This window comes from Dermacentor variabilis, chromosome 4 (genome assembly GCF_050947875.1).
Source record: "Dermacentor variabilis isolate Ectoservices chromosome 4, ASM5094787v1, whole genome shotgun sequence".
NCBI classification, from domain to species: domain Eukaryota; kingdom Metazoa; phylum Arthropoda; class Arachnida; order Ixodida; family Ixodidae; genus Dermacentor; species Dermacentor variabilis.
Genome location: NC_134571.1, coordinates 45,884,314 through 45,909,728, shown reverse-complemented (window position 1 = coordinate 45,909,728; position 25,415 = coordinate 45,884,314). Strand labels below are relative to the sequence as shown.

The 25,415-nt window shown below is 45.6% G+C and overlaps 1 protein-coding gene across 2 annotated transcripts in view; it reads right to left on the bottom strand.

Moving 5' to 3' along the window:
- Nucleotides 1-11,596: 11,596 nt before the first annotated feature.
- The window catches only part of LOC142579050 (uncharacterized), a 51,248-nt gene continuing 37,429 nt past the window's right edge, over nt 11,597-25,415 (bottom strand). The window contains exon 6 of one of the 2 annotated variants that reach the window (XM_075688873.1): nt 11,597-13,202. The gene's annotated coding sequence lies outside the window, so the exon portion shown is untranslated. Of the gene's footprint in view, nt 13,203-16,691; nt 16,898-25,415 lie in introns of those variants that run through there. The other variant, XM_075688874.1, reaches the window with a different exon arrangement.

Below are 25,415 nucleotides of genomic sequence, written 5' to 3'. Positions count from 1 at the left end.
CTCTCTCTCTCTCCCCTCTCCTTCTATTTTCTTCCTCTTTTTTTATAATCTGAAAGTTGTCCGTTTGGCGAGTTTGTGTAGTCACAGCGAAGTGGTGTTTGTGCAGCGGCTGTGCTGCATTTCCGGAGTCGCCGCTACCGGTTTTCTAGGCTGGTGAAAAAAAAAAGAAACTTTGTTACACGTTGCAACGTTTTAAAGTTAAACTTGCTGTCAGTGAGAGAGAAAGAGAAGGTAAGGCAAAGAGGTTAAACAGTAATGGGTTGGGGTAATTGGGTACACAGTGATATCTGCTACTTCCGTTACATTATTCTTTATACTCCATCCAGGATCTTTTCATGAATATGTGAGCACTGTTTCTTGTATCTCATAAGTCGCCCACAAACAGTAGGCACCGCTCCCATTGAATGTTATTTCTTTTCAGTTGTTCTCTTCCGTGTAACGAATGCTCACTATAGTTACGATGACTAGGCTTCACCTGAGAATAAGTTAACTGCGGATGAGCTTGTTTCTTTCACTCACTCACTCTTTTCTATCTATCTATCTATCTATCTATCTATCTATCTATCTATCTATCTATCTATCTATCTATCTATCTATCTATCTATCTATCTATCTATCTATCTATCTATCTATCTATCTATCTATCTATCTATCTATCTATCTATCTATAAACAAACAAGAAAAAGAGCAAACGAACATGTTCGCATGCATGTGCACGCACCACGCACGCAAGCAAATGCAGAGCTTGTGAATCGCGGTTTTTAGTGACACATAACTGTCTTGAAGCGGAGCAATGCATTGTCAATTATAGTGCTTTATAAGTGGCTAACAGGAGCACTTAACGAAGTGCTCAATAATTGCTCTCATGGAGACTCACCAACAACATTAATAGCCGTTGTTATGACAGAGCCAGCTCATTTTTAACAAGCACATCTTTATTTTTATTTGTATTGTTTCTTTTTAAACCACCAATCGCCATCCACTAAAACATTAATTGATCAAACTTCACTTGAACGAAGATATCCGCTGAATGAAATCGCGTAAAATCACATCAGATTCAAGTACATTGAACACAATGCACAGAGCTTTTTAGTTGAACTAAGTATGAGAAACTGGTTTTGGTTCTACAAACGTTTGCGCGACGTCGGTTACTCAGACGACTCTTCCGAACCGACAAGTGAGGTTGTCCGGCTATAATCCTAACGGCTTTTGCTGCTCAGAAATACAGCTAGATCGGAGAACGCGCTTAAATGCTTCTAATTAGGCAATCACAATTCGCAAGTAGCACCTTGGTGAAATCTATAATGCAAGAACAGAGGACCTTTTTATTATTATTATTATTATTATTATTATTATTATTATTATTATTATTATTATTATTATTATTATTATTATTATTATTATTATTATTATGCTCGATTGTGCCGATCAGTGAGATGTGCTTCAGTTTGCTCAAATTGTAAGGAAATTGTATATGTAAGTGCTTTCTCGAGTTTCATTAGAATGTTCCACACACTCTTTTCGTTCTTGATGAAAGGTTGTTGTGTACATTTTTCAGTGAGCTGGAGTTTCATTCAGGCGAATATTTTTTTTTTGTTTATTCGCACGAAGTTCGTCAATTGAAGTCGTAATTTACATTTGCAGATTGGCTTTCTTTTTTGAACACTACTTTGGTATATTTCTCCCTGGTGCAGTGGCTACTACGCAGGAAGTATCAACTTTATGTTTGCTTGATTTGTTTTCTTTTTGCCTTAACGTCGTGTTCAGGCACTCTTTATGTAGTAAGTTATTGGGAGCATCATAATTCCTAAATTAAGCTTGAGGTAGTCGGACAAGACACCGCGAATTCCGAGAGAGACACTGTCGCCAAATAATGTCTCGAATAAGCAAAATTGTTATGTGCAAATTCGCAAGGTGGAAGTAGCTTCGTGAAAGGAAAAACTGCCAGCCACCGTCCAACGCAAAATGCAATGTCATCCCTCCAACACGCAATGCACAATGCATTTTAATTGGTATGGTAAGCGTATAGTAGCCTTGCTTCTTGCGGACGAATTCCGCTTAACTCAATCATCCAGTGTGCTCACTGGAACGTAATGCCATCAACATCATCTTGCAGAGGAGTTCTTTTTCGCTAATTTACCGTCTATTACATAACTTTCCCGGAAAACACAGTTCTTCTATTCAAGTAACGCGTTATAATATGAATATGAAAGTATGTTTGTACATACTAAAACTACGTCTAGAAGATGAAAATGTGTTTTGCCTAAAAGCTTTGAATTGACATTCACCTGCAGATCAGCTGTGTTCGACTATTGGTCGGCAAATACGTGTTTTAAAAACGGCATAGTTCTCTCATTTTTTGTTCTCATTCGCGAGACTTCAAGTGTTTTGCTAGGGACCTGTTATGTACGCTTTTTGAATACCGCCGAGACCACGCCGCCAGCGTAGTCGCACACGTATATTAATTGTGTCTTAGCTATGCAAAAACACGTTAAGCTATAGCTTGGGTTGCTACAGTCATATGTAATCAGCATGATGTTCTTGCCCTCAGTTCTTCTACTGATGATATTTGTGTACAAATTTATGGTTATATGTATACCGTTTATTCTGACTGTCTTAGAAAATGTTTTTCCGCGTAGGTTTCAGCTAACGTTCTACATCGTAAATCTGCATTCGCAAAAGAAAGAAAGGTCAGTTGAAGAAAATTGCGAAGAGGAACATTACTATCTTACAGCGCCTTTCCCAGTTATTTCCCAGTGAGAGTTCTCGATTGAATGTTGTGCAGGTTTGCATGGTGGCGTGCTTAGTACGCCACTCCAGGTACGCATGATGAAAAAAGACATGGTATGTGCAGTGTACGTCACAGACCCATAGCATACACAAAACACACCGCAACACGCAACGTACAATTTAATTGAAGTATCTAATTGACACCAGTGTCCCTAACGAAGGTTAAATGCACCTTTGCGATACCGACCACACTGCTGCAAGTGGCCAAAATATGAATATTAGGATATAAACACCCATATTCACTCAACGCGCTGATTATGCCCAATACCGTTAAACTGAAACGTCTGCTCCCGAAATGTGAAGGCAGAATATATCTGCTCGTGTTTTATCAGAGCGCAGCTCTTACGCGCTCACTCCTCGGTTGAACGTTGGCGTCCCTCGGCGTAACCGCGCGAACGCGTTCGTGCCACTGCTCGCGCGTTCGTCGTCGTCTTCTACCACAGCTGGCTCCGATGCCGTTCATCGATCCAGCGTTCCCATACTGCCCCTCCCTGGGCGAAGGCGCTGACGGCAATGGCCCACTGCCAGTCGGTGCGGTAATTTTTTGCCTCAGTATATCCCGCAATGAAAACACGCATCGCGCTGCGCTCAAGTTTCTCATTGGCCTCTCCTAATAATGCTTCGCAAGGCTTGGAAGCTGAGCAGGCGCTGTACAACGCTGTGGATTTCGCAAGTGCCCCCCCACAACTTGCTAAGCATTGTTCTTCTTGGGCGTCAAATGAGCCGCAGGAAAGGAGGGCACACACACACACACACACACACACACACACACACACACACACACACAAAACCTTTTGTGTTTGTGCATGTCCTACTTTTGTATGTCTCTTCTTGCTGTGCCAAAGAGCAGCTGACTAGTGCGATAGAGCAAGTGAGTAAAACTACAAAAATTGCCGTTAGGAGGCGTGAAAACAGGATGAACGTTTCTGTAAAGGCAAAGGTGATTAGGATAATACGAGTTCGTACAGACCAGTTGCAGTTATGCCGTGGATATCTAGAATGGCAATGCAAGCCATAAGATTAGAGCTGTCGAAGTGGGAGGAGAGAAATGATATATTGGCGGAAATACGCGGTGGGTTCGGATCAGGCAGACGCTTAGAGGATAATATATTTGTACTAACTCAGTGCATAAAGGTTTCAATAGCCCGAAATAGACCTTTATGGATAGCATTTACGGATAAGGTATGCAGGGAACTGCTATGGAATGTTGATGCGAAAGCGTCAAATGGCCCATGGAGCGAAAAAGTCGGCGTATATACTGTAGTAGCGAAACGGCAGGTAAATTCCCATTGGCTGCGACGTCACGTCGCAACCGCGCCTCGGCGGAGTTCCCATTGGCTGAGACGTCACGTCACGAGTGCGCATCGGCAAATCACAACGGGCGAAACTGAACACGTGCTGCTTCAGTAACGCGCCAACTGCTGCGTGACGGGAGAGGGCATCACCGTGACGCCCCGTCACCCTAGCTTTCGCTCTCGGAAGCCTGTGTTATCCGCACGTTCCTTGTCCGCGCAAGATCTCGTGTGCGTTTTAACTGCGCCTCCGGTAAGGTCAAATCAAAACGCGCTCGCTTGCCCGCGAGGAGTTCATAACTCGAAGGAACGCTCACCGACGTTATATTGGACAATACGTTTTCCCATTCCCAACACATAAGTGCTTACCTGAAATTTAAACAGCTAGTGTAAATTCACCGAAAGCTTAAAAAGGATGCCCTCTGTCTCCATTGTACGTAGTTCACGCTTTATGTTAAAGCCACAGAAAGACGACTGGGAAGCAGGTAATTATCAGGTTTTACAGCCAAGCTGTTAGCCACTAGTTGGTCGGGATTTCTCGTGGCGTGCTCAACCAAGAGACCGCAGCTGTAAAAGGGGGTTGGTGTTTGAGTTCCCGTGTAAACGAATTATGTTTTGCCGTAAGTTCAAGTTATAGTACGATGCTATCATGTTTGCATGTTGTGTGTTCCGTGTAAACGAATTATGTTTTGCCGTAAGTTCAAGTTATAGTACGATGCTATCATGTTTGCATGTTGTGTGTAAGTCATAATTTACGAATGTTCTGACGCATTTTACTTTAGAGAAATTCAATTAATTCAATAACGCACTTGCGCTAAGTGCAGGGCCTACATGAATGAGGATGTATGCTGCGCTAATGGTACCGCCACCTAGCCGCCGCGGCCATTCACACAGACTTCAAAAGGCAACTGGAAAAGGGCTTTGTCTTCCAGTTTGTGCCTAACAGATTATTGTTTTCTCGTATATTTGCATGACAATCCGAAGCTACCATGTCTGCAGCTTGTGTGTAAGTCGTACTTTACGCATTTTCTGACTCAGTTTACTGTTAAACATTAATTTACTTCAATAAGGCACTTGCGCTGGGCGGACGGCCTAGAAGAATGAGAATTAATGCTGCACTTCCGCACACGTGCGCGCGCGCGTGACTTACGTCACTCGTGGTGGTGATGCTGTCATCTAACGTTAGTTGAGGTGGTGCTACTTGTCTAATGCCCGCGCAAGCTTTACTGTGCATCCAATATCACAGCGTGGAATGGAGGCGGATATTGTGTTATGATAGCAATTATATAAACACTCCAGGCGCATTTCTGCTATCGTCGTCGCAGTCGGCGTCGCCGTGATGCTCTGTATAAAATCCGAAGGTGATAAAATCGTCGTCGCGCGCCGTGTGCTGTATGTGCGAGTGAAAGCGTGCGAGGCTGAGCCGGCGAACGCGGTTCAATCTCGCGTGCGCGAGTGACGAACGCGGGCCGTAAGCGTGCCCTTTCCTGTTGCGCACAAGGCAAGGGGGTCAGGCAAAAGAGGAGGGGCATTCTCCTGCGGCAACTGCAAGGTTGCCTCGATGGCCTACGCGCCCACCGCTCCCTGCACACTGGAGACCACCGCGGCGTCTACTACGGCGTTGGACACGTGATTGGTGGACGCCGTAGCAGACGGCTTTGGCGGACGCCGTAGTGACGCGTCGCCGGCGCTCGTTCGTCTTGAAAGCGACCTGCGACGTGTATAAAGCGCACGTCCGCGCGGACCTCATCTTCAAAGCGATCTGCGATGTTTACAGAGTGCGCGTAGTGCCGGTAGCCCCCTATGCGCTGTGCTTTCGGTGTTTCGTTCGTGTTGAAGTGAGATATTCATGAAAGTCAATTCGCCCCTTGCTGCTGCCGCGATTCCACACTCCAGTATTTTGACAGCGAGTTTCTTCGCTCATCGAGCGCCATGTGTTCATGTTTGCGTGTGCGCGCGTAACACCATACTTGTCAATTTAGTTAAAACAGGTTGGTCGGCTAGTTGGTTTGAACTTTTGATAGAATGTGTTAGCGCGACTGAACAAGGACGTAGAAAGAAGGAGGCACACAAAGACAGCGCTGTCTCGGTGTGTCTGTTTTTTCCTGCGTCCTCGCCCATTCAAGCTTACATATTATATCATTGTTAATTTATTTAGTAATCGAATGTTCACAAGTTCATAGAGATGCGAAAACTACTATGCTTACTTCGCCCAGCTATCCACTAATTTTCTATCGCAATCGATGCTTCGCCTTTCGGGCGAATCTGCGATTTTTTTATGTTACGTCTGTAATGGAAAATGATGCAACAGAGGGTCCCTGGGCTGATGCATGCGGACGACATGGCGTTACTGGTGGACAATATAGGGATTATAGGGATACATGTGTGGATACATGTGGAATATATACATGTGGATATGTGGATATGTGGATACATGTGGATACGTGTGTGGATATATGTGTAATTAGGGATACATGTGTCGGTGAAGCTACATATCTAGGCCGCAATTTTGACACAGAGAAATCATGAATTATGATCTTTAATGAAGAGACGAGTAATTCAACAAAATTCACTTCAATTCAACAAAAGTCATACCAGAGTCAAGCAAGATAAGTACCTGGGTGTAAACATAAGCGAAGGAAATACCTAATAAAACATCCACCAAGATAATCTGAGTATGAAAGGAAGTCGAAATGCAGCAATAATGAAACATAGAGCCATTTGGGGCAGCAATGAATATGAGGTGGTGCGAAGTAATAGTAAAGGAGTAATAGTGCCAGCGCTAACATCTAAACTCAAGAAATCTTATCTGAATTGGAAATTAACGAAAGTTGTGTGAGCCGACTGGCAGCGGAGGCCCACGTTAAAACCACAAGTTAGGCAAAGCAGCGCTACAGGGGTTGGTCCTTTTTGTACTCAGAGAAGCACCTAGCAAAATTAGTTTTAAAGAAAAACTCGGGAACATGGATGAAAATAAATTGGCGGCTAAAGTGCATAAATATCTGCACCCCAAAAGTGCGGACACTTAATGGGGGAAGAGGTCAAGAAAGTTGGCAACTAAGTACGCTGTAACTGAAAGGATAACTAGACAACCAAGAGTCATCACAAAGAAAGTGGGAGAAACGGATAGGGTAAGTCGAATGGAAAGAACGGGGAAAAGAAAGAACATGGAGATATACAAATGCGGCAGGAAAGAAATCAGGAGGGAAAATCTGCACGGCAACAGAAAGGGCAGCGCATTGATGTTTAAGGCCTGAGCGCCTGAGAACCAAAAAAGAAAAAAAAAAAACACGCAGGAGAAAAATATTCGCAACAAGTTGGAGCATGTTTCTGCTGCATCAAAAGTCCGAAGATGACTCGGCACATCGTAGTAGAATGCCAAGATATTCACTCAGCAAGGCCCGTAACCTAGGAGCTAGGTCCACCTTGTAGAAGCGCTGGGATTCAAAGCGGATGGAAGCATTAATGAAACAAACAAGAGACGTTTAGGGCATTGGTGGAAAATAGCAGAAAAGATAATGATAAAGCCACATGTGTTACAGGCAGGTAACTGTGCAATATATAGAGGCAGAGGCTTTATTGAAAAAAAGAGATAAAGACGAGATAGGCAAAATTCCTAGACCATTATGCTGTATAAAAATTACCTGATTAGCTCAAGGGAGCTAGATGACCATTCGTCGCTGTCCATTCGAAATTTCCAATTGAAATTGAATTACCATTGTCATCTTACGTGTATCAGACAGCCCGGCATTCCTTTGTACGGGCTGGTTCAAATTATTTCCGGCTTTCTTTTCGCTCACTGTACAACCGGGAAATATATTTCTCCCTTGTTGTTTAGAGTATTGTAGTCTCAGACAGATGCAGGCAAGATTTCGACGCAACGCGTAGAATTACCTCCATGCACTGTAAGAAACTACTTCGAAGTCTGCAATTCGTCAGACTAACTTAAAAATAAACTTCGGAGTCTATGCGACACGCACACATCATTTCCTCTAGGCGGCAACCACTCCTGCAAACCTATATATACTGTGTTTTACACATCCCGATCCAGCGCTCGGGGCAGCAATTAGAAAAATGGTCTCACAGGGCAAAACCTCCCACCAACCCCCGCTGCTCCAACCTTCGTTCGGAATGCATCCGTGCTCCTCCACCCAAGACAGGGAACAAAAACCCGCCCTATTGCACCGCATGGAGGCGTGCGCAGAACTCTACTATACGGCCGTCATTTTCTTAGCATATACGCAGCAACAAATAGGTGTAACATATAGAGCACGCGTCGCGCCCTTGTCCCTTCGCGTGCGACGGTTGAGAGGACAGAGAGAGAGAGTGAGAGAGCGCGGCACGCCAGGATTAATACGCCAGTCCCGCGGAAGCTCCCTCGGCGTTGTTACGACGCGCAAGAGCGTCACAGCGGCTGCAGCTCTAACCACAGCCAGCCAGCGAGCGCTGTTCCGACGTCGCCGGCGCTTCCACTGCTGCTGCTGATACTGTACTGCTTCGAGCTCCCACTTCGAGCTCTCGTTGCTCTTTGCCGTAGTTCCACGAAGCGCTTCGCGGCGCTGGCACGGCTGCACCGGCGCCGTGCATTTTAAAGGAGGCTCTTTGTTTTCGTCCTCCGAGCGGCCGACGCGCGCCGCGGTACTCTCGCGGGATGGGAGCCGCCGCGTCGCGGACACTTTTTAAGAAATGAAGTTCTCGCCCGCCTGGGCTTCGCCGGGGCGGATACTCGGCCCCCCTCTTCGTCATTCTCGTCTCTTCCCCCAACCCCTCCCTAACTTTGCAATATTTTTCCGTTTTGCGAAGTGTCGGTGAGCAAACGACGAACAAGACATCTAGAATGGCGACTTCTGCCGCGTACGGAATATATATGTGTGTCTGTGTGTGGGCGTGCGTGTGTTTGGCGCGAGAGGCGTGCACTCACTTTTGCCCGCTCGTCCTTTTCACGAGTTGTTTCTTATTAGGAAGAGAAAAACAGGACCACCCAAACACCACAACTAAAAATCATTACATTTGAACGAGAAAGTTCAGGTAACGAATAAACGACTTGGAAATGCGAGTGTATCAGAAGCGCTAAGGGGGAAAACTCACTCTTCGAGCTTCTTCGTCTCCTTTCAGTTTAATGAGGCTGATGTGCTTCACGTTCACTTTATCTCAGCGAACACGCTTCGCGTTGCGAAAGCTGCAGCAGCTGTCTGCTTGGAACCGAGGGGCGATTTCACAAAGCTCTTCGTGTATGATAAGATTAGATGAAAGCCGTGCTATCAAACGGGACAAAACAAGAAAACACCACCGTATAACAAGCAGCAGCACACCGACACGCTCCTTCTTGTTTCGGCCGTCTCGTAGCGCTGCTTTCACCTATTCTAAACGCTGACAGAGCTCCGTGGTCCCACGTAATTCTCAGCTCTGGCCGGTCCGACCCGTCCGTGCTTACATGCGCGCTGCCAATGGGTCGGGCTCGGTAACCCAAATCCCCTCCATACGCGCTTTCGCGTGGTGGCGCGTGGATGGAGGAGCTTTAGGTCAACCTACCCCATGCAGCCGAGCTGGCTCAGCCCAATGAAGTTAGCATAAGCTCGACAGGTCGATTGCAGCTAACCAAGCTGACTTGACACGCTTCTGTTGATTTCATTTTTCATTTCATTTTATTACCTTAAAGGCTCCAATAAATGGAGCGTTACATAAGGGGTGGCAAGAATAAAAATACATAGTCACAATAACAGCAAGTTTTTTTACATTTTCGATGAACTTGGATGGGCACATAATGACAGAAACGTCGTTAGGAAGGCCGTTCCAGTCTGCAGCTGTGCGAAGAAGAAAAGAATTTGAAAACGTGACAGTGCGTGAGCGTGGACGGGCTACCTGTAGCTGATGGCTGGTGCGGTGAGATATGCGTGTAGGAGGAAGGATATAAGGTGCGATGCGCATAGGGCTATGGAAGAATTTGTGAAATAAAGATAGGCTGGCAATGCGACGACGGAGCGATAAGGGGGATAATGCGGATGCAGTTTTTAAGGAGGAAACGCTGATGTCAAAGGAATATGACGAGTGGATGAAACGAGCGGCGCGATTTTGTACAGATTCAAGATCATTAATTAGGTATGCCTGATGAGGATTCCGAATAGGCGATGCAAATTATAGTTTTGACCTGACAAATGATTTGTAGGCTAACAATTTTACATGTAGAGGAGCATGATGTAGATGGCATTTTAGAAATCCTAACGTCCTGTTCGCGGATGATATTAGGTTAGTAACATGAGGATTCCAGGAAAGATCGCTCGAAAGTGTTACTCCTAAATACTTGTACGAATGAACTAGTTCTACCGGAACTTCAGATATTACGTAAGGAAACAGGAGAGAATTACGGCGACGGTGAATGGACAAATATTTACACTTACGCGGGTTAAGTTCCATTAGCCACTCGTTACAGCAGTCCTGGACTGCATTAAGATCACTTTGAAGAGAAGATTGGTCAGCGGTGGAAGTAATAGCACGATATATCACACAGTCATCCGCGAACATACGTATGCTAGATGTTACGTTTAATGGTAAATCATTTATGTATATTAGGAAAAGTAGCGGGCCGAGCACGGATCCCTGTGGGACGCCTGATGTTACAGAGACTGAATTAGAATTCCTATTATTAATGATGACGAATTGTGAACGATTAGTCAAGAATTCTTCAATCCACTTCAATATATTAGGGTCAAAATTTAAGCGGGAAAGCTTTATAAGAAGGCGTTTATGGGGCACTTTATCACAGGCTTTAGCAAAATCTAAAAATATTACGTCAGACTGAAGATTACAATCAAGGTTAGAGTGCAGATCGTGTAAGAAAGCGGCAAGCTTTCCCCACGTAACCACAAGTAACCACGGCGAAACCCGTGCTGGGCAGGATTGAAAAAGTTTTCGATGGGGGCGAAATGCGAAAACACCCGTGTACTTAGATTTAGGTGCACGTTAAAGAACCCCAGGTGGTCTAAATTTCTGGAGTCCTCCACTACGGCGTGCCTCATAATCAGAAAGTGGTTCTGGCACGTAAAACCCCATAATTATTTAGGATTGAAAAAGTTATTCGAGTCGAGAAATGCCATGATGTGAGTATAGATGACGTGTTCCATGATTTTGCAGGGAATACTAGTTAGAGAAATGGGACGGTAATTTAGAGGCGAGTTCTTGTTACCTGATTTGTGGACTGGAACGACCTTCCCTCGTTTCCATTCTTTGGGCAGTTGGCCTGTGAGGAGTGATTGAGTGAATAATATGCACAACAGAGATGAACATGTATCTTTGGTGTTCAGCAGTGTCTTAGCGTTGATGTTGTCAATGCCAGCAGAGTATGAAAGCTTTAAGTTTTCTATTAGGGACGAAATCCCTTCTGAAGAAAATACAAGTGAAGGCATTGTCTCCTGAATAATTGCGGGGTTTGGAGAAACAACCGGATCGGTTTCATTAGTAAACGCGGATGAAAAAGCTGCGTTAAAAGCTTGGCGCATTCGGATTCACAGATAGTTTCACCTGATGCATCGGTGAGGGAAATTGTGCGTGTATTCTGGGGATTAATGACTTGCCAGAACCTACGGGGGTTCGTAGACAACATGTTTGGCAGGCCATAATGAAAGAAAGAGTGCTTGGCTTCTCGCACATTTTGTAGGTAAATTTTTTCAGCTGAATACTACTTGTCCCAAGCGTTCCGACTAGGCCGCAACTTGGCTGAACGAAAAATACGCTTCCTTTTGTTTTCAAGGCGTTTGAGTGTGTTTGTGAACCAAGGGTTTAGGGGGTTAGTTCTTATATTTATGCTCGGAATAAACCTGTCAACCAAACCTTCAATTTTTGTCTTAAACAAGTACCAGTTATCGTGGATAGTTTTGATTAAAGTCAGACTGGAAACGGGGTAAGAATGTGCGAAGTTCATTATTTATGACAGTATAGTTTCCTTTATCATAAAGCCGGATGGTACGTTTGCTAGTTGTCCGTGAAAATGGTTTAATCGTGAAGTCGGCTTGTATGACTTGGTTATCGCTGACGCCTGGTAGATGCGTGATGGAATGAACGTATTCCGGATTATCCGTTATTAGGTCGAGAATGTTAGCGCAGTCCTCAGTTACACGGGTTGGCTCCGATATAATTTGAACAAGATTAAAATTAAGGCAAACATCAATAAATTCGTTAGCATCTCTGTTACCTGTGGTAGTTAGATTATGCCAATCAATACTCCGGAAATTGAAGTCTCCAAATAAATGACTACAGGTGTTTGGATGCTTCGTTTTAATTTCATTTATTGCATTATTCAGTTTTGTGGGGAAATCCGGACTGCTGGGAGGCCTGTAGCAAACGCCAATCAAAACGGACTGAGGTGAAGCGTGACATAACAACATTTCTATGTCTTTTGAAATATTAATGTTTGTAGATGCTAGTTCATGTCTGGTTGCAATCAGTACCCCCCCTCCCCTCCTATCTGGGCGATCCTTGCGGAAGACACGGAAATTAGGCAAGTCGGCAAGGACTTCACTATCACAGATGTCGCTGTTTAGCCACGTTTCCGTCAAGATTAGTAGGTTGCTGGCGGAAGATGAGACGATATTTGAAATAATGTCGCGTTTTGAAATGAAGCTGCGCACGTTAGAAAAAAATAGCTGACAATGAAAGTGCTTGTTGTTGAACATGCTTAGAATGGCCTGTCGATTGACGGTGAGATGATTGCTATTTCACTTCTTTTACTGTTTGTGAGGCTTCATCGAATGTGTAGCGTTTCGGACCAATGTGTAAAGTTTTGAAGTGCAGGGAGAACTTATCGGATACCGATCTGGCATAGGCTACAAGATTTTTGCGAGTGTTACGGACGGAAGCGGAAAAGTCTTCGCCAATGCTGTAGTTCGTGCCTTTAAGTTTATAACCACATGATAGAATGCGTTCTTTAGTTCCTGGCGATGGGGTTGTCCACTGATGATCCGAGATGCGGTAGACTGATGGCAGTGATGGCAGATGGAGCACTGATGACGTTGCGGGTTGATCCAAGATGTGTTGATTGTGGTAGGGCAGGTTCACGGAAGGCACAGATCCACGGGAGGCAGACGGTGGAACGGTTAGAAGCAGGCGGACGGCGAGAGCAAACACCTGCATCCTGAAAAGCAGCGGATTAGTAGACTGCACTGTCGCGCAGCTACCGAGCCCACAGAGCGTATGCTCTGTGGGCTCGGTAGCGGTAGCGTGGGCTCGGTAGTCATTGTATGCAAACGCCCTGAATGATTTGCAACGCTAAGAGGTGCTTTGCCGTGAGACGGACTTCGAGAACACTAAAAATTGTTGCCGAAACCATCATAGATGGTTGTCAAGGGAGAGAAAAGGGAAGAAGGAAAGGCAGGCAGGTTAACAAGACTTAGTCCTGTTTCAAAAGGACTTCTTCTTGGGCAAGTTTACTACCCTACATGGTTGTCGAAGTACCAGCGAACAGACCGATATGCAGACCGAATAAGTCAAATACACACACTAGCAATACTTCCGAAGTATATGCTGCTGACGCCGATAACGGTGCTTCATGACGGCGGCACAAATTAACGTCGTCATTTAGGCGGCATGACCGCGTGACAACGTTGACGATGGCGGCGCGATGACGGCGCGACTAAGGCGGCATGACGACAACGGAATCACGACAGAATGACGACGACGCAGGCATGACGGCAGCGTGACGATGACAAGCGGCTCCGCACCTGCGCTTTCTTGTCCGCTCGTTTAATGCATGGAGGTCATATCTACTCTTCCGACCATTCTGTGTAAGACCACGTTAATACCACGCACTGTTGGAGTCGGTCAAAGCGAAGCTGTGGTGGGCCGGCAAGCCGAAACGGTCTGTCTCATCCAAGATCTGAGTAGCGGACTTCGGCGAAGAACGCACACCGCTACCGTTGGCCGAGGCGGCGGAGATATACCTACAGGGTGCTTCGATATCAGCGCCGCTTTAGAAGTGACACTATCGAGGCACCCTACAGAGGACCGCGATACCGACCAAAGCATCATTTAGGTTAGGTTAGGTTAGGTTAGGTCGCCACGAAGCTGTCGTGCGATTGAACGTGGGTCTCAAAGGGCTAGTTATTATAAATGGAGTTCGGCGATGAAACACACACCGCAAATCGATTGCTCGAGAGCACGCGCCATTTGTGTTGGTACCTTTGTGTCGGCAGAAGAAATCTGCTGGTCGCCGACCCCACAACCTCGGCTAGGCGGCGCTACTGCCCCCTTGCCTCGAGAAGCGTCCTCAATGTCCAAAAGTATCGTTTTGCGGTCGCGTCGCCGCGCCACTGCGTGCTGTCTCGATACGGCATTGCGCGTGCTCTTTCCCCTGCTGCTCGTGGAGCTCGCGCTGCCTTTGCTGCTCTCTCCCATACGCGGCGCTTAGTCGCGCTGAGCGCGCTCTTTTGCTCGTGGCGCTCCCACAGCGCGTGCTCTCTCTCTCTCGTCACTTAGTATGTGAATGGCGTATTTAAAATAATGATAAATTATATTTGCCTTCGCGACGGCTGCGAGCAATTATTAGTGAAATTACTTGCAAAGGTCGGCAAAGGTTAAACTAAGTGCTTTACGATAAACAGCACTGAATTACCAATTCTTTAACTACTGCAGTTGTCGTTCTGTCTTTCGGTGCCACACAGGGTCGCAGTATTTTAATTGTAATACAAAATAGCATGAGACTGAACTTAGCAAGTCCCCCCCCCCCACCCCCCCCCAAGAACATCCTCTAGGCTACAAACCAAATATAGGAAAAAAGGAAGAAAGCACTTTGAAATCCGTGACGTATACCAGCTAGGGTTTCAGTGCGAATTTTTTTAAACGGACTTTAACTTTTTTTTTCAGTAATCTGCCTATCACCACAATATTGAAGAAATTTAAGCTTTCAAAAGATACTTTATTAGTATAAGCTGATTTAGTCTTTATTACTAATTTCCTTTGAAGAATGCTCAACGAAACAAAAAAAGAGAGTCTTTTTATTTGTACCGAAGAGAGACGATGGCGCCTTTATTTAGCGTTGGCGTACTCCCCTTCACTGGGCAAGCAAAACTAAAACAAAACATTTGAATAATAAATTTTGCTGACTGTCTACTTAATTATTTGACTGATCGATCGTATTTAACCTCCGAAAACAACATAGACGCTTTGTTGGAAGCCGTACTTAAGGCTTCCCGTGCAATTTTGATTACTTACGCCTCTGCACTCGAACGCGTACGGTTATGTATCTGTGCAGATACACCCATTCCAGTACGCCTGGCGCCGCCAAGCAGATTTTCGCTGAAGCCTTGTGGCAGTGCTCTTCGGAATGGCGACAAACGATTGACGGGTGCATCGCACAAAAGTAGTCAAATATTGGCCAAAATATGACTGCATCGTTTTCCGAACGTTAATAAATGAACGAATTTAAGCGCGATGAATCTGCGGATTGGAGGGGCCATGTGAGAGATTAAATGGTCATCTACAGCGAGTATTTCAAAATAGCTTCTTCTGGTGCAATCTTGGCTAGTGTTTAGAAAGTTGCGTCGGTATTCAGTGTTTCCACGTTCTCCTTTTTTTATGCGAGTTAATCGTGATACAGAGCTTAAAATTTGAAATCACGATGAATGCAGCAGAAGAGGAATGCTGTTGTTTAAAGAAATATACAATTTACAGTGGAGATTTCTTTTATGTGACCCTAAAGCGTCGTTCATTTGCAGTATCGCCCTACAGCACCTTAAAACACTAATGGCACACGTTTACGATCGAGATGCAGCGCGTGCTGGCCGGAGCTACAGCTTCATCTTAAGATGAAGGGCCACGTATGGTTAACCTTCGCATTAGCTCTTAAACAAGAGCAATACAGTCTGCTCAATGAACTCTTAGAGTTTGCGTTCCAAATGACAGATCAGAATTCTAATCCAACTTTGAATTTAAAATGAAATGTGTATACGTAAAATTCCTTCATAACGGTTCGTGGCGCTCATGTACTGTCTGCTTTTTGTGCATTATTTTACTTGAATACTTAAAATTTTACCAGAGTGAAATGTACACACAAATAAGTAAAAGAAGTCAAGTATATAAAGCGTGGATGTGGACGCGAGCGATCATGTGTATGTTTTTTAGCGGCGGCAGCAGCAGCAGCAGTGCTTCTTTGCAATACAATGCTGCTGAGCAGGCAGAGCACGCTTCTCGGGACTAAGAAGGTGTGTCGAGATCGAGAAATATGGGTTCGCTTGAGCAGTACATTTGGCCTTCGCGAGTAAGAACACTCGATAGCTGCAAGAAAGCCCGGATTAGTTGAAAAAGGAAAGCTGTGAGAAATAGTAGTCAAGAGCATGATCCCGCATTAGCCGCGAGTGTAATCTTTACAATGACGTGCACAGAATTGGGCCTGTTGCATAATGTGTCATTTCGGCGAATAAAGGAATTGCAGCGGAACCAGTCTCATGATGGCTGTTGACGCTAATGCGTTAGCAATGAATCAATATAATGACGCAACGTATTGCCACCGTCGAAACAGAACATTTCGCGCCATCTAGCGCCGTCGCCGCAAAGCCTGCGCGTTGCCTCTGAAATACATGGTGCGCAGGTGCGTATGGATGTTGAAAAACGCACCATGCGGAAACCGGGCTCCTTTCTGGAGGAGAAGGAAATAATATTTATTGAAGACAAGGGAAGGGGAGGTGGGAGCCGATATCAGGCGTAGGGGGCTTGGGTGGCAGTCCGTCAGCCTGGCTTGGGTTTTAGGGTTAGTAGATTTTACTACGGAGTCCCAGGCCTTTCGTGAGAGAGCTTGCAACAGGCGATTTCTTGGGGGAGGGTTATTCCTGCAACACCATAGAATACGATGTTGATCGGCTGGACCTGTGTCGCAATATTTAAATTTTTAATTATAGTCGCCTTTGAACATAGAAAATAGATTTGGAGGGGGGCGGGGGAAACTCATCTCTCGCGTTTCTTTCTAGACGCGTTGCGCCATCTAGTGGCACTGGCGCGAAGTCTGCGCATAGCCTGCGAGACGAGATGCGTGGCGCGTAATTGTCTGCGAAAGCTGAGAAGTTCCCTCGCTTGTCGTACACTCAGTCACACATACTCAGTAACCGAAGTTGACAACAAGTTCATTTGAGTATTTACATATGTAGCGTATTCATGGCGCAGCTGGCTAAAGCGTTGGCACTAAAGGCCTGAGTGCTACATGGATCCCAGACTTCAGTTAGGCCCACTAACGCCCCGCTTAGAAAGCACTTCCCGTGAGAGTGCGCTAGCGACTTGCTAACACAAGTGTTTGGTTGGCTGCATACGATAACGAAGGAAGGAGCTGTGTGGTGTTTAGCTAACACCACTAGCGCAAGTGCGTCCCTTGTCCATGCAGTGCGCAGGTGATGGCTACCTGTACCCTGCACCTTGTACCCTGTACCCTGTACCCCGATGACCCTGTACAGCGGGTTCGCCAGGTGTGTAAGAAAAACTGCGTAATTAGACACAATGCGAAAAAACAAACATGAATTTCAATAATTCCAGAGCATGCAGGGACGGTATTCTAGTTTCTTGATTGCAGCGGATATAATTAATTTCGAAGACTTCGCGTGAGGAAGTGTAACAGCGGAGGCGTCAGCGTCTATTGGCGAAAGCGTTGCTGGCACTTCGCGATGACGGCGTTCAAGTACGTTCATACAGTCTACGTTCACAAATTTACACCCGTAGCAACGGACAAGTCGACGCTTGTTATAGAGGCGACAACGTTCCTTTCATTGTGCGAAAATAGCGTGCTTAGCCTGCGCGAGGAATGCTGCGGCCCGTAGCCGCTAACGCGTTTCCTGCCCGCCGCGTGAAGTCTCGCCAAAGTTGTATCTCCTAAAGTGAACAACCGCGAACAGCTACGCTGCAACCCATAGAGTTTGTGAAAAATGGACGTTTTCTTTGCGTTGGATTTCTCATTGCCGATTTCCTGGCTGGTACGTAGTTTTTCACAAGACGCTTACTTCAATAAAAGCGCTTGCTTCACTCCCCCAGAATATTACCAACTATTGGATTGCTTGCCTTATAATATTATTGCAGTCCATTTCGCGAGTTTGAAGATGAAGCCTATGTTGCTCGGCCTATAGCGTAAAATGAGAAGCGACCATCGAGGTAATTTGTCTTGGAAAATGACTCAGCTATTTGCTTCTTCAGTGTGGCATTCATAAATTCTATCAACGCTCGTGTTCGTTTTTGGAAAGCGATATACACAACCGGTTTAACTTGACACTATTTCAGGGATAGTAATGATACGCCGAGCAAGCTCGCATGAAACCACATCAGTAACAAACTGCACATATGCTAAACGCGGCGGTTAAACTGAAACCTATACCGCCAGCAAAACGTTGGCGCTACACTTGCTACGCAAGAGCAGAAGCTCCCCGCACGTGCCCGTAGCTTTGGCTGTGCTGCCGCAGAAAGTTTGTCGTCTGGTGTGGTTATCCAAGTTGATGTCAATACGCTCATTAAAGAGCGGCACACACCTACTGGCACACACACAATAAACCAAGTTGGCATCAAAGAGACTAATGGGAGACTAGCACAGACAGAGTGGCACATACCTAGAAGTCCAAGTCGGCGTGAAAGAGTGCTTTTTTTTTTAGACAGCGGTATACCGCTGTCTACCCAGCGGTATACCTACCCAGCGGTATACCGCTGGGTAGGTATACCTACCCAATCCTACACTTTAAGTGACCCAGGTCGGCGTGAAAGAGGGTTGTTGAAGAGCGGCACGTGTGTACGCATTGCCACATACTCAGTGACCAAGTTGGTCCGCTGGTTGGTTTCGAACTTCCGTACAGCAAGCAGCCCGATGCGCTACCCATTCCACCACTGACCACCCTGTGACCCAGTAGGCGGGAAAGCGGTTAGATACAAACGTGCATAGATATATAGATAGATAGCCCCCCCGGAAAGTGCACGAAGTGGTCTGAAAATACGAACGCATTAAAACTGTGAAAATGATGAAAACGTTTTCGCGGAGACACGAGGACAACGCCGAGAAAAGACACGGACGAGCGAAATCTTGGACGGAAACAATCTTAGAGCTCGTCCATGTCTTTTCTCGGCATTGTCCTCATGTCTCCGCGGAAACTTTTTCGGTATGCATTTCAACCAACAAGCCCAACTATCTGCTCTCCTGCGAAAATAAATCGGGAAAAGAAACCGTTGCTGTTGCCACCGCCGCCCACTGCATATCGCCGCCCACTGCCAAAAAGTGCACCTGCGATCCGAAATTTGATAGTTGCGCTGTTCTAGCTCTCAATCGCAATCAATGGCCAAATCTTATATAGAGTCGAATATGTTATTCGAAAACTGTATCAGAGTAGCTTCCGTGGCAGAGGAACATTGCTTTTTAGATGCCACATTAGTGCTGTGTGCATGTTCAATCACGTGATTACGAGGCCCCTTTCTTATGGTTATACATCTATTATGGCTACTAGACTTCATGGTTGTCAAGTTATGCGCTCCTTTCCCACTTTCCTCATTTAGTTTTTACCCTTCTTACATGGCCTTGTAAAACACCACTTTAGCGAACCTGCGCTCAAACAAACGGTCCTATTTTTAAGAGAAAGCGCTTCCTATTTTTTTTTTTGCTGTTGTGAAAAATATGTATCAAGAAGAAAGTGAGCAAGAAAAAAAAGATTCTTCGCCATCGTTTTCTTTTTCGTTTTCCTCTTCTTATATCGCAACGAAGAAGTGTTCATTTATTCAAGCGCGGCAAAGGAGGCGGCCGAGCAGTGGCTGAGGGGGCGGAAACGGTGCACGCCTCCACACCAGTCTGTCTCCGTGGTCTTCGCGAGTGATTTCTCTCTCTCTCTCTCTTCTTCTCGCTCTCGCGAATGCGTCCTGTGCCTCCTTATAAAGTGCGCCGCTCCACGACTTCATGCATTTTCCAGCCAATGTCGCAGGCTAGCCGGACGTCCATCTTGGAATGTGCCTTCCTATCCGCCAGGCCGCACTGCAGTGTCTTAAGCCTAGCGTTCTTGTCTATATAGAATGTCCCGACGAGCTACCCCTAGCGGCAGACGACGCGTCTTCTGTAACGCCACGTCTCGCCCTTTTCCTTCTTTCCTTCTTTTTTCTCCTGTCCGTCACAATTCCGTTCGCGTACCTACGTGAGACGGAAACAATCTTGTACACGTTATAGGAAAAAGCAAAAAAGAAGAAAGCAAGTAACCGATTACGACTAGAATTACATCGATCAAATTCATAAAATTTACTCTGTACTTGTGAAGTGCAGCTAAAGAAATGTAATGAGACAATTGCGAATAAGAGCCTGATGCTTTTTTTTTTTTTGCTATACAACTAAGTGCGATGTAAAAGATTGTGTTTGTTTTCGACATTATGCTACGTGTAGTCTCACGTGATGTTTAATTATGTTCGTGGACCGCACAGCTGCCACAACGAGGCAAGGAATTATTCCCGTTAACAGAATAGATGTGGCAACAGTTTCTTTCTTTTCCTTTTTTTTTGTATCAAATGAAACCTTTATTTGAGCATCGCGTATGCATACGTCATTTGGGGGCCACAGTCAAAAAGCTACTTGACGGAGATTGCGCCACCGTTATAACGCAACGGTGCTGCAGGTGAATACAAAGACACATGTAATACTTTTATACCTAGTTAAGTTCCTTAAATACTTTATTGATAAATGAAGCGTGCAAGCATTCACGTAATCTTGAATAAATAATTCATTAAACAAAGATAATAAAGCCTAGCAACGAAGCAAGTCGGAAAGCGACGGTCGTTGGTCGATTTCTTGACGTTGATGTAAGTGAGGGCGATTTTGTAAAATTAGAAGCGCAATCTTGAAATGAAGCGTTTTGCATTCATAATTTGTCTGGAAACACGGTATGTACCAAGTAGCATCTGTGCGGGTTTGATAAGGTCTATCATGACGCGTTAGACGGGTTGCACTGGCTTGTGTATAAAAAAACGCATCATTCTTTCTATAGCGGCGGACCAATGATGAGGAGAATATTTCTGTGGTGGGTGTTAGCTTTATTAATGTAAACAGATGCCCTGTGTGAGTGTCCAATGTAGTATTTGCGAAAACACGAACGACCTTCTTTGCAACCTCTGTGGCCGAATTATGTTTCAATACGTCGTGGTACCCTACGATAAATGATTATATATAACGTGAGAAAGAAACAACGAATTGTAAATTATTAATATAATGTTCCGGCGGCTATAAATAACGTAACTGATTTAACATTCCAACGGCCCTGGAAAGTTAGCTGACAAGATGACTTACGTGTAGATTCCATGGCACATCTATTCACACACTAACACCGAGACTTTTAATTGATAAGGCAATATCAAGCTCACTAGAACCCAGTATTAAAGATGGCATTGTTTTCAGTGCTTTGTTTCATGACCTGAATATAATGACCTTAGTTTTTGTTTGGTTAACTTTTGAGGATCACATTGGCCTCTAAAAAAAAAAAGAAAAGAAGAATAAACCGTTTCTCAAGCACATTGTTAGCCGTTCCTGCCAGTTCTCCAATTGTTGGCGCTCAGAAATCAGTAAATAAGTTATGCAAGTAATGAACAGTAAGGATGCCATATATTGCCTCGTGGAAAGCCGTCTGTATGCATTCAGTGTGCAAGAAGGATTCTTATTACTACAGTTTGTTGTGTTCTTCTCATATATGGAAACGATTTCTCATTTATGCTTTAAGAAATGTTAAGGAAATTCATGCACGCCTCTTCTGCATCAGATGTTGCAATGACATCATGCCAGTTCCGTTGGCTCGTGTCAGTGCATTGTTGAATTCTTCGAGTGTGGTCCCAATTATGCTTTCGCAAGTTACCGAGCAATGGTTTCTCACTCGCTTAGACTTTCGAAGAAGCTGCTCTATTAACGAGTAAACGGGAATATTAACGCTAATGCACGATCCTGTGGCACCAAACATCAACGCACTTCCATTAGTGTTCGTTATAGAAACGTCCAGCAATGTACATGTACTGTTTTAACTACGAGTAGGTTTATTAAAGACGTCTCTAAAACCGCTTGATTCCAGTTGGTGTTCAATTCACTGTGATAGCAGTAGAATTTTTTTTTTTGAAATTTAATATTTATGGAACAGCCAGGGCATGAGTATACTTTTCCTCGTTAATCCAGTTTATAGACCAAGAACAGAAAGAAATGTGAAATTCCTGCCGCTGGGTGGTGGGTGTGCCACATGGAAAATAAGAGCATTGCATTGTAAAGAGAAAAATTCCAAATGATCAAAAATATCTGAAAATTGTTGGATAATATCACAGTTGATCTCGTTTTTCTGTCGTATTAGGACACCACCTCTCCTCTGACCTTAGCGGTTGAAAAATAAGCATGAGTATAGTCAGGTAGATGAAGTACTTCATAATCGTCATTGCGCCAAGTTTCCGTTATCATAACAATGTCAAAATGAAAAACGAGAGCGGCAAAAAGTGCGCAGATATTGTCGCCTTGATTGCTTGCTGACTGCGCATTCAGATAAGGACTGAAAAATATTTTGGATTTGAGTTGAAACACGAGGGGGAGGGAGGGATGCCGAGTATGTGTGGTGGTAAATCCATAGTTTCGCTTACAAAAGTCCGCGGACACCTAGGCACTTCTTATGGGTTGTGAATGCGAAAAAAGTTGTGAATGTCCAATTGAAGGCCACTGAACGGTCCTTCGAGTTTTGCTCTGTGTGTAATGCACCATAGCGCTACGTGCTGCGCGAGCCAGCAAACAGAAACAGCCTGCGGTGCCAACGCAACATGAGACACGTTCTGCGCGACGAGAGACCGAGGAAGTAGCAGCAGCCACTGCAAGCAAATGGCTTGACGGAAAGGCTTAACAAAACAATGACCGACATGCTGTCGATGTACATAGACGTGCCACATAAGACGTGGGAAGAGGTACTACCGTACATCACCTTCGAGTACAATACGCTACGCAAGAGACCGCACACTTCACGCCGTTCTCTCTTGTTCACGGTTGTGAAGCAGACGATGTTCAGACACCGAGTTTTGTGCAGTGTGCCGAGGAAGCATGCCAAGTGGCTCGCATGAACATCAGGAAACAGCAGTGTATTGACGTGCGACACAACTTCTGCTGCCGGCAAGTTGAGTATACCAACCGGGTGACCAAGTGCTACTTTGGACCCCCGTCTGCCGTAAAGGCCTTTTGGAAAAACGTCTTAGTCGGTACTTCGGCCCTTACAAAGTGCTTCGGCAAGTGAGTGGCCTCAACTATGAAGTTCTTCCGGATGGAACCGAGCCAGCACGCCGCCAACAACCGCGGCCCGAGATTGTGCGCATCGTGCGGTTCAAACCATATCGCACATCGTAATAGTCATGGAGTTCGGAGCATTACATTTGCCCTGGGACAAGTCTTTCTGCCCGTCGATGATTTGTTTAGCATCGAGTCGATGCTCTTCTGGGAGGAAGGGTAGTTCCACGCGCTTGGGCCACTTGCTTCCAGAAGAAGAGGACAGGCTAGCTCACGAGCTCGCGGCTTGGTCTTTGGTCAGTGTTGCGCTGCCCCTTCGACGACTCATACTTTGACGGCCTCTTTAAGAAATCGTCTATCAATTAAACGTGGCAATATCATCAAATACATAGGCCACGCATGACACGCTGACGCAAAAAGCAAGCTTTAAATCTAAAATTCGGTGAGCTTACCTTGTTTGCACTTCTTGCCAAGCGATGGCACAACGCTACTCTCGCATGCCGCCAGCAGCGCCATTCACACGTTGTCGTCCTGGGACCCAATGCAACGCCTAATGGCAATGAATGCGTCCATGACCTGCGATGCAGTCGGTGGTCCAGGCTCATGTTTGCGCGGCTGTTTGATCTTCGTCTGACGAAACAACGTTTTCGCGGACGCTCTTCAGGATTTCTTGGTCTGTCAGTTCTTCGCCCACCACCAGGCACGAGTCGGCTTGGATGTACTCGTTGGGATGTACATCGGCAGGCATATCTACACTTTCCTGCACGGTTGCCCACGCGGCTGCGACTTCATCGGATGGCGAGCTGTCTTTATCGCTACGTTCATTCTCAGAATCCGAAGTCTCGGCAGCCTGCACAGTGAACCCAGCATGGCGGATGCAGTTGCAGATTATGGCACTTCTCGTAGCACACCACAAAGCGGCAATCATTTGGAGCGCCACACGGAGGTCCACTTCTGTTTCATGGCCCAACTGCATATTCAGAAGCAGCCTTTGAATAAAGCGCTCATGGTAGGCCCGCTTGACGCTCTGCATGACCCGTTGGTCGATGGGTTGAATGATAGAGGCGTAGTTTGGTGGAAAAAACACTGCATGTTTTCCTGCTCAATGTACTCCATGATGTAGGCGGAACAATTGTCTAGAAGTAGGCAAGCCTTTCGGCCTTGCCTGTTCATGTCCCGGTCGAATCCTTCAACCCACTCTCCAAAAGTAGCCTGGGTCATCCACGCCTGAGTGTTAGCCATGTACTCCACACTAAGGCTCCGATTTCCTTTCAATCATGGTGGTTTGACATTTTTTCCGATGGTCAAAAGTGGCTGCTTGTCGGAATCGTTCATGTTAGCGCACAGGAGCATAGTTATTCTCTTCTTACTGTGCCTGCATCCATGGCAGCACAGCCCATTAAAATCCAGGGTCCTGGCGGGCAGTATCTCGTACAAGAGCACAATCTCAACCGAATTATAAAATCCGACGGTGCGTAGTTTTTAGCATGCCTGCGTGGCTGGCTGAAAACACATAGTGGCACCATCCATTTCCGCCGAAGCTGCTTCACCGTAAAAAACCCTGTCGATGATTCTGTGACGCGACTTGAATCTTTTCAGCCAACCTACGCTGGCCTTAACCAATTGCTAGCATGCAGGCATAATCTAGCGCTTTCTGCCGCACAATATCACCGCTAGCAGCGATTTTTTTGGCCCGCATCTCCACGAACCAGGTGTAAACTGCCTTGTCCAAGGCCTCGTGCACCGGCTGAGTCCCTTTCTTGTCTTTGCTGACGTCCCTGAAGCTAGTACTTTGGCTATAGCATCCTTGGCCTTCAATAGTGTTGAAAGAGTTCGTCAGAATTCCAAATTCTTCCGCAATGACTGATCTTTCTTTCCAGCTTCAGCCTGGGCGATAACTCGAGCCTTCTCTTCTAGGGACAAAAACTTCAGCTTCTTTGTCAGCTGCGACATACTTCAGCTGACGATCCAAGAGCTTTGAGAAAAATGACCAAATGACATGCAATCGTGCGTTGTCAAGCGTGCGTCGCCCGAACACGTCATTGCACCGTACCGGCATTTGACCTCACAACCACTACTTTGTATAGTAATAGGTGTTGCGGACCAAAGCCATTTTCACGAAA